Here is a 13,648-nt window from a genome sequence, read left to right as displayed (position 1 = left end):
CTGAATAAGGAAGAGCATCTCGAAAGTAGCCCACGATAGTAACCTATAGACTAAAGCTGTGTGTATACAATGTAACGTTATTTACAACTATAAAAAAGAGAAACTAGGGGCAAATAAAATTCAGGTGTCTCACACTGTATTACAACCGTAAAAACTTCAACGAAAATTTGAAATTAGGGATGATAGTAAAATGGTTCTGCTGAAAATATCACTTTTAAATATTCACAACAAATCGAGACGTTTCACGTTTGGTGGAGAACAATGTTGAGCGAGAGTTACATGACAAATGAAGATGCATATACCGCTTCCTTGAGTGTGATATTCATGGCAGCTATTCTTGCTCGAAGAGTATCCTTAAAATCAAATACAAACCATGGAAGGGTATTGCTGTCCCCTCCTCCCTCCTCCCTCCTCCCTCCTCCCTCCTCCCTCCTCCCTCCTCCCTCCTCCCTCCTCCCTCCTCCCTCCTCCCTCCTCCCTCCTCCCTCCTCCCTCCTCCCTCCTCCCTCCTCCCTCCTCCCTCCTCCCTCCTCCCTCCTCCCTCCTCCCTCCTCCCTCCTCCCTCCTCCCTCCTCCCTCCTCCCTCCTCCCTCCTCCCTCCTCCCTCCTCCCTCCTCCCTCCTCCCTCCTCCCTCCTCCCTCCTCCCTCCTCCCTCCTCCCTCCTCCCTTCTCCCCCTCTCGTCATTAGTGTATAAATTTAGTAACTAACGTTTCCCTGCTATAGTATATGTAGTATTGCCTCTGCCTCGGTTGGATAATTATGAATATATTTCTTATGTTACTAAGTTTACTGAAGAAATGACTCATATTTGAAAACGTTTTACAAATAAAAGTAAACAGTATATAAATGTGAGCCAAATACTCAAATCAGGACGTATGCACATCAGTTCTACGACAGGTTTTACTGGGTGATCACGGTAATACATGAAGTAGTGGATGTGTTTCTCAAAAAATCTTTGTATATCGGATTGATGTCTGCACAATTTGGATATATTTCCTGGTTTTGTAATATAATTCCGATACTGTCACAATTACCTTAGATTTACAAAGGCTTGATATATTGCTATGGCATTGTATGTTCATCAACACTTCCACAAACATAGTTGGGCACAACCTCCCACTTCCAGGACCATTCGATACCAGAACCAATGATCAAGGATTAAATATACAATAAAAAGAATTTCCATATTATTGAAACTAGAGGTCATTGAGTCAATGATATTTACACCAATACAAAGGACATCCACTTGAACCCTGATTAGGAAAGTAAATACCAGTGGCGGAGCGTCCATACAGTCAGGGGGGCGGATGCCCCCCCCCCCTGACGGACTCAAATGTACCGCTGGCGCCCTTTTCAGCTTTTTACCACGTTTTCATTATTCGCGATTATTGACTCTTTTATTGCGCTCTCACTTACCTATTGACATTTGTCACATTATCTGCAAATTAACAAGGCCCGGAAAGGGTCATTTCCGGCGATCTAGGGAGTATCTTTACTCAAAAAAATTCTGTACGCTCCGCGCCAACCAGTGGTGGCGCTCCGCTTAGATAGTGTCGAAAGCGCCCCTACAGACCATTCTCGCCCCCCTTGACCAATACCCCTAGCTCCGCCACTGGTAAATACGGTTAACATATTGTACTAATCAATGAAGGAATTAAGGGAGATGGGTATAGTACAGGACCTGGTGACAAAAAGGGAATCCATCACTCACCCCTACACACACACATCAAACTTGAACACACGCTAGAACGCATTTAGTGTCAGTTTGTATCCAAGTTGTTCCATTTTGAGTGCATGTGTGTGTGTGTGTGTGACTTCCATTTGCTGTTGATTTTGAACTCTTCTATGCAATTTGCTTTCTTCTTTGTTAATAGTTAATATATTGTACTAATCAATGAAGGAACTAAGAAATGTTAGCTAACGTACTCGCCCTCCGTACAGTAAATGGGTCTCATGTCACACGTCGGATGAGACAGCAATCTGCAACTAAAAAACCTATACTTGCACAAGTACCTAGAAAGTTTATTAAGTCAATATATTGTACTAATCAATGATGGAATTAAGAAAGGTGGATGGTAGTTTAAACTAAGCTCTGTGTTTGCTTTCTTGTTTGTTCCTCACCACTTCCCCAATGATATTGTAGCGTGACGTATTACGGGGTATAATATCCTCTGACAATACTTTTGGTAGTGGAGTCTCTCTTTTGTTTTCACCATGCTCATTGACCTGTCTGTATTCTGTGCGTGTATTTGTGCCTTCTGTTACTGTTATTTGTCATACAGCTTCTGAAGAGGATTCTGCTAGGATCGAAACGTCAGGCCCACTTACTTTTACACATGTTTCGTTCTCGAAATCTTCCTTCGTGTAGCATGTTCTTGTAGTAACATGATTTTCATATGTTGTTCGAGTTTTCTCGAATGCACTTGTTTTTGATTGAGGTAATTATTAGAAATGAATGGAAAATTTCGAGAGTTAGAAATGAAATAAAGACAGACATGCACTGCATTTGCACTGTAAAGCTTCTGTGAATACCTAACATGTCCTCAAGTTCTATTTCGGTGTAGCCGACCTCACAAAAGCTGCATTTTAAATTGATGTTTAGAGGAATGATTTGCATTAAGTAGAAAATCATTACCTTACTAATTATGCAGGTTAGTACCTGCAGCAAAAGTTAAGGTTGGATGGCACATTGCAAAGATCCGCATGTAAAATGTAGTTTTGCTTTCTGAAAAGGTCCCAAATACATGACGTACATGTGAGCATGCGTAGAAGCTGTAAATACGGTGATACGACCATAATCGATGTTGGTGACCATATAGCCATATTGGCCGTTCACTATATTGATATAGCGGGGAACATTTAAATGTGGCTCAGGCGACGAATGTATTGTATTCAAAGAAAAAGAAAACTAGTTTAACGTAAGACTCCAGCGGTACGTTAGAGTTATAACTTACATACTTATGTAAGGTACTAATTAAGAGGGCGAAATTACACAACCTTCTATCATATAAGCAAATTATGGTAGCTAAGAAGGAGCATGAGGACAAGGGGAGAGGAGAGTTAAGGAAAGGAAATAACACCGTTATCTCGCGCAAGAAATAACACATTTCTCAAATAAAAGGTTACACGAGCTTATGCAGCCTTGCTGCTCTTGTTTTAACAATACAGCAACCCGTACACAATCCTACGAACATCTGTTTGTAGTCATTGCATACAACCAATGTATCGTTCATTAATCTTTAGAGTGGTGTGTCATTCGCTATTTTTGACTACTCTATACATATCACGTTTTATGCTAAACACACTCGAATCACAAGCGTCAAGGCGAAGCGTCTTGCAAATGTGATACCGTATCTATAGTATCTGTCATTTTAAAACGCACAACATAATAACGCGGATGCTATAACACCAAGTTTGTTCACATTTCTTCGAACTTCAATCACCTCCACCGCCAACCCCTACCCTCCTCTCTACCTCCATGAGTCTCCCCTGCAAAAAGGAAAACAAATTGATTGTATACTTCAATTGATGGAACCTCATCTGACATATTACCCCTGTCTAACCCAACCACCCTCCTCCTACCCTGTTCTCCGGGTAACCCTCGTTAAATGTTCACACCAAAGTACATTTTTCAAAACGAAAATCAGTTTGCTACCATTTGGTCGTTTTTATAATTGGTGAAGCAAGATTCTTTCAATTAGCAGCCTACTTTCTCCATAAATGTATTCAGTTATCTTTCCAGCAACGCAAAATGCGTTGGCTTTCCCCAAAAATTCATGTCGGAAAGGAAGACCTATAAAGAAAAGCAAATGTAGTTGCCAATACAGAATATTCACAAAACAGGAAATTTATAATATTTTCTAATAATTATGAATATTAGCAGAAAAAGATTTTTATGGAACTAGCACTGCACTGCGTATGTTAACATTGCCCAAATATAAAAATAAATGAAAAAAATAGCTTCTGATCTTTAGTCTAAGAATATGTATGTGATGACGACCGTTCAATTAAAATGTAATCTTTATATGTTGATACATTAGCTATTTTGGTAAAGTATCAAATACTTTTACGATACAGATAGATAAATAAAATAGATAGGTATATAGGTAGGTAGATGGATAGATGGATGGATAGGATGGATGGATGGATGGATATGATGGATATGATGACTGGATAGGATGGATGGATAGTATGGATGGATAGGATGGATGTATAGAATTGGATGGATAGTATATATAGGATGGATGGATAGGATTAATGGATATAATCGGATGTATTGGATGGATTGATGGGATAGATGGATAGGATGGATAGGATAGATGGATAGGATGGATGGATAGGATAGATAGGATAGGATAGATGGATGATATTTATTCATAGGATGGATAGAAAGGATGGATAGTATGGATTGATAGGATGGATGTATTGGATAGATGGACGGATATAAAGCATTTATAGGATAGATAGGTTGGATAGGATTGATGGATAGGATGGATAGGAAAATGGATAGGATGGATGGATGGAATTGGATGTATAGGATGTATATGATGGATAGATGGATAGGATGGATGTATATCATGGATGGATAGGTTGGATGTATATGTTGGATGGATAGGATGGATGGATAGGATGGATGAATAGGCTAGATGGATATATTTGGATGGATAGGAAGTATATGATGGGTGGATGGATGGATATGATGGATAGATAGGATGTATATGATCAAGGGATACAATGGATTGATTGGATGGATGGATGGATGGATAGGATGAATGGATATAATTGGATGGATATGATGTATATGATGGTTTGATAGGATGGATGGATAGAATTGGATGGATAGGATGAGTAGGACGGATAAATAGGATGGATGGATATGATGGATGGAAAGATAGATGGATTGGATTGATGGAGGGGATGGAATGGATAGGATGGATGGATAGGATGGATGGATGGATGGATATTATTGGATGGATAGATGAATAGATGGATTGGATGGATGGATAGGATGTATTGGATGGATAAGATGGATGGATGTATTGTATATAATAGATGTATGGATATGTTGTATATAATAGATGGATACGATAGAAAGGATTGATGGATAGGATGGATGTATATATAGGAATGATCGGATGAATTGATACGATGGATTGATAGGATGAATTTACATGATGGTGGGATAGGATGGATGGATGAATATGATGGATGGATAGGATGGATAGAATATGATTGATATATAGGTTAGATGTAAACAGATGTATATATAGGATGTATAGGATGGATGGATGGATGGATAAGGTGGATAGATTGGATGGATGGATATATTCGATGGATTGATAGGATGGATATATAGGATGGATATGATGGATGGATAGGATGGATCCAGAGGATGGATGGATGTGATGTATAGTATAGATGGATAGATTCGATAGATTTTTATGGATGGATAAATAGGGTGGATGTATAGGATGGATGGATAAGATGGATGGATATGATGGATGGATAGGATGGATAGGATGGATGGATAGGAAGGATGGATAGGAAGGATGGATAGGATTTATAGGATGCATGGAAATGATGGATTGATATGATGGATGGATAGGATTGATGGATCGGGTGGATTAATATGATACATAGGATGGATGGAAAGGATGGATGTATCGAATATAAAGGATGTATAGGATGGATGGATAGGATGGATGGTTAGGATGGATGTTTATGAAAGATAGGATGGATGGATATGATGGACGTATAGGATGGATGGATTCGATGCAATCATAGGATGGACAAATAGAATGGAAAGGATGGATGGATAGGATGGATGGATTGGATGGTTGGATAGGATTTATAGGATCCATGGATACGATGGAATCATAGGATGGATAGATAGGATCGATATGATCGATGGATATAATGGATGGATATGATGGATGAAAAGGATGAATGGATAGGCTGGATGGATAGGATGGATATGATAGATAGAATGGATGGATGGATAGGATGGATGTATAGGATGTATAGGATGGATGGATAGGTTGGATGGAAGGATGGATGGATATGCTAGATGTGATTGGTGGATAGGATGTATAGGATGGATGGATATGATGGATTGATAGATATGATGAATCGATAGGATGGATGGAGATGTATAAGATAGATGGATACGATGCCTTCATAGGATGGATACATAAGATGGATAGGATGGATGGAGACGATGGAATGATAGGATGGATAGATAGGATGGATATGATGCATCGATACGATGGAATGATAGGATGGATGGATAGGATGGATTGATGGATAGATATGATGGATTGATAAGCTTGATGGATATGATGTATAGGACAGATGTATAAAATTCATTCATAGGATGGATAAATAGGATGGATAGGATGGATGGATACGATGGAATGATAAGATGGATAGATAGGATGGATATGATGCATCGATGCGATGGAATGATAGGAGTGATGGATAGGATGGATGGATATGATGCGTGGATATGATGAATGGATAAGGTGTATGGATAGGATGGATTGATATGATAGATAAGATGGATTGATAGGATTAATGTATAGGATATATTGGATGTATAGGATAGATGGATAGGATGGATGGATAGGATGTATAGGATGTATTGGATATGATAGAATGATAGGATGGATAGATAGGATGAATATAATGAATGGATATGATGGATGGATAGAATGGGTGGATAGGATGGATGTATATGATAGATACGATGGATGGATAGGATGGATGTAAAGAATGTGTAGGAAGGATGGATAGGAGGGATGGATATGTTAAATAGGATGGATGGATATGAAGGATGTATAGGATGAAAATAATAGATGGATAGGATGGATGGATAGATATGATGGATAGATAGGATAGATGGATAGGATGTATACGATAAATAGATACAATGCATTCATGGGATGGATGTATAGGATGGATAGGATTGATAGGATGGATAGGATGGATAGGATCGATGGATTTGATGGATGGATAGGATGGATGGATAGGATTTATAGGATACATGGATACGATGGATGGAAAGGATGGATGGACATGATAGATGTGATTGGTGGATAGGATGTATATGATGGATGGATAGATATGATGGATCGATAGGATGGATGGATATGATGTATAGGATAGATGAATACGATGCATTCATGGGATGGATAAATAGGATGGAAAGGATGGATGGATAGGATGGATGGATTGGATGGATGGATAGGATTTATAGGATGCATGGATACGATGGAATCATAGGATAGATAGATAGGATCGATATGATCGATGGATATAATGGATAGATAGGATGGATGAAAAGGATGGATGGATAGGATGAAAGGGTGGATGGATATGATAGATGTGATTTGTGGATAGGATGTATAGGATGGATTGATATGATGGATGTATAGGATGTATAGGATGGATGTATAGGATGGATGGATAGATATGATGGATTGATATGATGGATGGATAGGATTTATAGGATACATGGATACGATGCATTCATAGTATGGATAGATAGGATGAATAGGATGGATGGATATATAGGATGGATAGAATGGATCTATTGGATGGATGAATAGGATGGATGAATATGATGTATAGAATAGATGCATAGATACGGTGGAGTTATAGGATGGATAGATAAGATGGATGTATAGGATAGATAGGATGGATCGATAGGATGGATGGATGTGATGTATGGCATAGATGGATAGATTCGATGGATTTTTATGATGCATCGATGCGATGAATGATAGGAGTGATGGATAGGATGGATGGATATGATGGATGGATAAGGTGGATGAATAGGATGGATTGCTATGATAGATAGGATGGATTGATAGGATGGATAGATAGTATGAATATAATGGATGGAAATGATGGATGGATATGATAGATAGGATGGATGGATAGGATGGATGTAAAGAATGTATAGGATGGATGGATAGGATGGATGGATATGTTAAATAGGATTGATAGATATGAAGGATGTATAGGATGTAAATAATGGATGGATCGGATGGATGGATAGATATGATGGATTGATAGGATAGATGGATAGCATGTATGAGATATATATATATGATGCATTCATAGGATGGATAGATAGGATGGATAGGATGGATAGGATGGATGGATAGGATGGATGGATAGGATTTATAGGATGCATAGATACGATGGAATGATAGGATGGATAGATAGGATGGATGGATAGGATGGATGGATAGGATGGATGGATAGGATGGATGGATTAGATGGATGGATTGGATGGATGGATAGGATGGATGTATAGGATGGCTGTATATGATATATATATATATATATATATATATATATATATATATATATATATATATATATATATATATATATATATAATATTATACCGGTATAAAACTAACAATAACAAACTAAAAATTAAGTTGATGTAGAAAGACATTCGAGAAATTGTGGACGTCGGTGTTACGGTCTTTAATGTTTCCCTACGCAATTTAAATGTGTATTATTCACATTAGACTGGAAATGTATCCTTATTGCTCTTTGAATCGTGAACCTTTCTGTAAAGACAATTTCTCTGGTCCTGTCAATTGTGTATACTATCAATGCCATTCATGCTCTCTCCACAATTATCTTCCTAGTTCACGGACACTTGTTTACCTTTTACCTTGTATAAGAAGCCGTTTCACACTTCCTGCACAGTTGAAATGCATGTAAACCTAAATTAATAGGATGTAGCTCACTGCGTCACTAAATTATACGCAGGTTACATCTAGGACTAGGGCTTCACTGTGTAATTCGGGGGAATGGTTGTGATTTCAGACCTAATTTAATACAGAAGAAATTATAGCTAACGTTTATAATATTAATACTTTATACTAGGCATAGTCAATTACGACCACATATGAGGTTGTTTTGTGTTTCCTATAAAGCATATATCCCCAAACTTCAAAGCGTACCTCTATTAAAGATGAAATAAACATATTCCAACAGGTACAAATAACTAACTTTGAAACTTCGCTTATAATAAGTAACCTAAGTTATAATGTGATATGTCACTCCTCATAATAGTGAAAAAGCTTTCCTTTGATGTCATCGTATCGGTGTACATGTGTAATGGAAGCACACAACGGGTGATGTGTGTACTATAAGGATTTGCAATATAGACGTGTAATAGTGTGCTGTTTATAACACACAAGTCGGAACCATTTCAGCCAAAATACAATCTACCAAATCCTCACAACTGAATGAATAATTATAACAGAAACTCTTTGTGATTGTCTCCGTTACATTGAGCGATGAATACCAGTGCTGCTTTGTTTAACTAACCGATTTAGAAATAACACCGAAATACCATTGTTGCTTGCTACCGTCATACATCATTGACTAAGACAGACTGCACACTTTGGAGGAATTGGTCGTGATTAGCTGGGTTGTATGCATGTTTGCGGTTTAGTAAAAACTAATAATATGAACTTAAAAAGGAAGTTCAAATGACGATGACGGTAGAGGTTGTATTTAAGCAGTATTAGTTTTTAAGAACAAATGTATTTACAATTCTGAAAACCATTATTGTTACCGTTGGCTGTTATTCAAGCCATGTATAAATATAACAGAACTATGCACTGAATTGCTAAAATAGCTGTACATTAGTTAAGACGTTGTCAATAGGTAATAGCATCGCTTCAATTAATATACAGCAAGACATGCCATCCTAACATATTCCTATACTAAACTGTATAACATGGACCTATACCACTGTAAACAATAGTTAGTCAATATGACTAAAAAAAATTAGTCACAACGATGTCTCTATCGACCAGTTTTTTCTAGTCATTTGACTATATAACATTAGTTTTGTGACTAATTAAATTGAGTTTTCTGACTAATTAAAATTAGTCCTACTACGATGCCTCTATCGACCAAAACTTAGTCCAGTGACTAAAAATATTAGTCATTGCAACTGTGACTACTTATTTAGGTCACAAGACTAGTTTAAGATTAAGTACTGATTAGTTAAGAAATGAGATAGTGACACACATTGTATGTTTCATGGTAATTTTTATTAACATTTCAGTATTAATGCAAAATGTGACAAATAAACAATCCATTTAAAAGTCATCTCATAAAGAACAGTAACAAACACTAAAGGTTAAAGAACATTTAAAACTAAAATAAATATTTATGGGAAAATTGGGAAAACTTATTTTTACAAAATTGTCAAAATCTTTTCCCACAAAACATCTTGAGAATACTTATGGGATTACTTTGAAATGCTCCTAAGCCATTAAGTTGGCAGTGTTCAACAGTTTTCAAACAATTAGAGACCCTGATGACCAATACCTACAATTCTTAAAGACCCTCATTGTCCACTGACCATGCATCATTATGGGCTCCATCAGTTTCATCAAAATAGCAGCATGGAAGAGATGTGGGCAGACAAAGGGAAACATTGCAAGTACACAGCTCAAATATAAAAATAGAAGTTTAGCCAAATAAATTATCTTAATTAATATTTAAATATACATAACATATATTTAATATACACAAAATAATATAGCATATTTATAAATTTATTTATAAAAATAATACCCCATGTCAAATCAAATGGTATAAAAAGGCCTTTAGTAGCTCTATATGACCTTAACTGTTAAAAAGGGCCAGAAAATATCCTTATAATCTTCATCTCGAATTAGGAACTTGGAAGTGATATTATTATCAGTTTCTGACCATGGATGTGATGGTACAATATTAGTGCAGAACATGTAAGTTGAATATGTTATTATCCTTGACGCAACATTAGGGTGGAACAGAAAACAAAGTAGTTCAAACATTTCTAGAGGTACTTTATCACAAACTATAAGTTATGTCTTGAATGGTAGAAACAATGCTGAGCTACAGCTACATGTTCCCCAGGGGACATCCCATATCATTGCAGCCATGAAGCGGTGCAAATGCTATATTTTTGAATTACCTCCCAGGGTACCCTATACACCTGAGTAAAGAGCGGCAATTGAGATTAAGTGTCTTCATTAAAGATATATACGTATCGACCAGGTTGGTACATGAACCTACGATCATGGAATCATGTGTTCAGTGCCCCAACCATTCCGCCACAACTTCTCTATGTCTTTAGGTACTGTGGTTATTTCAGTGATTGCATAATGCGCACTATACATCACAGATTGTTCCTTATATGTAACTTAAGGTACAGTAGCATAAGCCCATTTAAAGCCCCATTGACTTACACACTAAATCACAAAAGTAATGTGGTCTCTCCGTCTAGATAGTTTTCACTAGCTAAATGCTACCTATCACCGGATAGCTGACAAGTTGGCCTTTCATGGCACTAACAATTTTCCGTATCATGACCATGTAGATTTTTTGCTATTCGAGCCAGATTTCGTCACTTGTAAACAAACCACTCCACTCAGAGGTAAACAATTTTCCTACGCTGCTCCTGGGAAGCCTAAAGGGGTCTAAAACTGCCTCAATTGACCCAATTTTCTCACCACATGTGCATTCATGCTCTTCAACATGCAAGCCACAAAAAACTATATTATGATTGATAACAGGTCAAAAAAGATGTTCCCGCTGCTTTTTGGCACTTTTCCTGAAGGAGAACAATCGAAGGGATGGATATAGACTCTAATAGGAGTATGCCAACTTAAGTGAGAGATTATTTTAGTTTCATACCAAAATGATACTTTTTATAGTCGTCACAATATCAACCACAACATATTTCAATGCAATTATCATTTTTGGTCCATAAAGATGTCTTTTCAGAGATTTCAGTATGCACTGTGCAGTGTGTAAATACACATATGAGCAATACTGTGTAAGCAGTAACCAGGTCTACGTCTGCAACAACATTTCCAGTCACCAATTTTGATAAACTTGACCAAGTTGGGTGCATTTATGATTCTTGCAGGTTTTATTGGTATCTGGATCACAGTCCACTTGGTCTGGCTTGCCATACCTGTAGCAACATCATCCAGAGAAGGGTCAGCGGGGAGGGCGTTTTCGTCTCTGGCTCTGAAATGTGATGAAATTGAAAACTACTTTTGTTTAGCTCAGTTGATTCCTCCCAAACTGACCTACAGGACATACCCCAATGTATTCCTGAACTGTTTGGAACATGTTAAACTGATATTGCCTGTCACTTCAGTGCAACTGTTATGTTACTTAGAATAAGAGAATTGAAGGTGTTCTTTGCCAAAACTGGATCATTGGAATTTGTAAACCACAGCCTAACTGTAACAGTATGTACAGTATAGTCTAAAGGAAAGCTTACTGAAATGCTATCTAAATACACAGTTCACCTCAATAACATATCCAGTCCATTTAAAGGTTTATCCATAGGTTGTTACAATGTATTAAAGACAGGTGTAGGGACAAGAGGTAGATAGGGGGCATAATTTGTGATAAAACATTCAAATTTGTTGCTCGTCAAAGAACAACAACGTCAAATTACCTTATTCTCCATGGGTGGCAAGCACTGGTTCCTATAGTTACTTCAGTAGATCTCCCATGGAAGTATCAGGATATCTATTTCTGTTGTCAGAGTTGTTTGGAATTTGTTGTGACCTCATCTAACCAGTTGAGTCCATTGATACCACAACCATTTGAAGTATATAGCTGTGAATGCTGAGGACTTGGCTCATCAACTTTCTCTGAAAATTGACAAACAACAGAAATTTAATGATAGGCTGAGTAGGCTCAAAACCCCTTGATGCACATATGCAGGAGCAGAAAATGCATACCTTTGTGGATAATTTGCTAAATAAGACTCAAAACATTCTCTGTCCAGGGTATTAGCACTCAGCAGCCACTCCACTTAGGATACAGAACCCTACAACATTGTGCTACAGCTGGTGTAGACTTGGTCTAGGAAGTTGGATACTAACATAGCGCCACTATGAACCTGAGGCCTAGGCCTAAGCTAACAACATTATGGGTATTTCATGCATTGAAACTGAGTTTTTGTTCTTAGTTAAACACCAGGTACTTCCAACTTTATCAAAAATAACCTAAAATATGAGTACCATGTACTTTGTACCATGTACTAGAGCAGAAGGTAAGTACCACTCCGAAGATCTTCAGTTCAGAGTGCACGAAATGCAGACTGGGTTGGTGGTCGACGAAGTGTCTAGAAACTTGACGTATGCTAGCCTACACCACAGGCGCTCGTAACATTATAGAATATAGGCCTAGTATACTAGCTTATAATACACATTTATATAAAATATGTCATATAAGTGTGTATTACTGCTTCTATAGTACTATACATCTACGAGCGCATGTGGGCTACACTAGGTAGACTAAACTCCTAGCCTTGTTGTCTTATTGTTGTTGTCTTGAATTTCATAAGCTGTTCCTTTGTTCACACCAAAATATATTGTTCCCTCTCCGATATAGTCATATTTTCTCAGATCGTGCATTTGCAAGAACAATGACCATCTAGTGTTCGTAGATAAAACAATTAAGTTTGCACACGTGAAGTTTGTTTCCATAATGTCCAGCATAAAAATGTCGTGCTTGCAAGGACCAGTTTTATTTGTATCCAGATACTGCCAATTGGTTTGATTAGATGTATGTGTTATAACGCCTAGAAACATTCC

General features: G+C 37.5%; 1 protein-coding gene across 8 annotated transcripts in view; it reads left to right on the top strand.

Moving 5' to 3' along the window:
- The window catches only part of LOC139969978 (NLR family CARD domain-containing protein 4-like), a 585,990-nt gene that overhangs the window by 125,243 nt on the left and 447,099 nt on the right, over window positions 1–13,648 (top strand). The gene's annotated exons all lie outside the window — the stretch shown is intronic.

The sequence above is a fragment of the Apostichopus japonicus genome, chromosome 7 (assembly GCF_037975245.1).
Source record: "Apostichopus japonicus isolate 1M-3 chromosome 7, ASM3797524v1, whole genome shotgun sequence".
In the NCBI taxonomy this organism is placed as follows: Eukaryota; Metazoa; Echinodermata; class Holothuroidea; order Aspidochirotida; family Stichopodidae; genus Apostichopus; species Apostichopus japonicus.
Note: the sequence above shows the minus strand (reverse complement) of the source record. Positions and strands in the feature narration are given on the sequence as shown.